Raw genomic sequence first — 1,866 nt, 5'->3', positions numbered from 1 at the left:
TTCAAAGGGAAAAGACCACAAACATATAACGTAGAGTTTCGATTTTTCAATCTAAGATCGAACAATTCCACAGATTTATATGAAACAATAAGATCCTCTTTAAAACTGATTAAAATTTCATCCAGAATTTCCATCAAATTAACGTCCTGTAATTTTTTTTTATTTCCTTAAAACAATAAATACTACCAATACTTGTTTAGAAATTTCCTCGAAATAGTAAACTATTAGAAAAGTTGACATTAAAGTTGCCAACAAAAAGACACCAGCTTCTATTATATTTTGTAGATACGACATAACTGTGGTAAGATTAGCCATTATGAATGCAGAATGATAAGCGCTACTAACAGCCAAGATAAAATCTTTTAAAAATTTTACCAACAGAACTCGTTGAAACGTTTGGTGAACGTCAGTGACCACTTTATGTAGCAAAGTACTTATTTCCATCACTTGCCGAAATTTGTGATCCACATCCTTTGTTTTTTGAGATATTTTCTCCTGAACGGCTGTTACAAAATTTTTACCAATTTCATTCAAAACAAATAAAAAGAAAAAAAGCATAATATTGAAATTATAACTGTAAATAAGCAAACTATGAAAACACAGTACCGGAGTATAAAGACTCGTATCGTATTGTAACAGAGTACTATTGATGGAAACAAACTGTACTAATGTTAAAATTAATTGAAAAATTAAGTATAATAGTAAATTTCTTCCTATTTTACTGTTACGGATTTGATTTCCAGAAAAGTGACACAGCATATTTTCTGCAAGAAGTAAGTTAGAAAATATTTTTTCGATTTTTTTACGTTTTTGATGTGAACAAATAATAAAACTAATATCTAACAAAAAAATCGATAAAAACCGAATAATCATAACATAACTAGACACATGGTTTTCCAACTTATTGGTTCTTATATAAAATGCTGTGACTACAGCAATAAATAACAAAGAAAATATATAACTTTTTGTAGTTTTGATTAGAAATTTTCCATTTTTTAAAGTGTATATTGGTAGCCCGTTTAAAGACCATAATGTGCAAATATATTTACCAATTTTACAAATATTTGATTGATTCATTTTAGAACTACTGTGCTTTTTAGTAGAATTGTTTCTATTTAATGGCATGAATCGACAAAAATCTATATTCAATAATGGTACATAATATGTAATTTACAATAAATTCATTATATTGAAATATAACTAATGGAAACGAATAAACGAAGTATTCGGAAAGCACCATTTTTTTTAGATATGCAATAATAAGTATAACACTAGACTTATCATTAGGATAAGGTATTTTATTTCGTGAAACCAGACATAGTTTTTAAAAATTTAGTACGTTTCTCTACTGATTCAGTGAACAGAACAAACTAAAGTCAACTGGATTGTTTGTAGGGAAAAAAATATAAAGCAACTTTTATTATTTTTTATTTTATTTATTTCTATATTGTCTATAAAATAATTATTTTTTTTTATATTAAATACGTACAACTTCCATTTGTTTAAACTGTACTAAATAAATCAAATATGTTGTTACAGCAGCAGTCATCTATAAGATGACATAATTTTGTATTGCAACAGGTGGATGTAAAGATACCAACTTACCGAATAAAAAAAAGGGAAATTGTAGGCAAACAAACCGAATACTGAAAATTTTTCAGGTCTTACGATAGTTTTTAAATAAAAAATTTCTTTCTAGAAAGAAACAGAAAAAATATTTTTATAGTAAAAAAATGTGTACCCACATCCTTATAATGATATTTTCGTCAAAAAAATTTGATTATATTGAAACAGGAAGATGTTTTGTATTAGTCTTAACTATAAAATTGTTGTTTGCAATTTTCACTTTTATAATGGACTTTATGT

The sequence above is a fragment of the Tribolium madens genome, unplaced genomic scaffold, assembly GCF_015345945.1.
Source record: "Tribolium madens isolate multiple individuals breed KSU strain unplaced genomic scaffold, Tmad_KSU_1.1 Scaffold_3;HRSCAF=73;Tcas5.2_LG2, whole genome shotgun sequence".
NCBI classification, from domain to species: Eukaryota; Metazoa; Arthropoda; class Insecta; order Coleoptera; family Tenebrionidae; genus Tribolium; species Tribolium madens.
Note: the sequence above shows the minus strand (reverse complement) of the source record.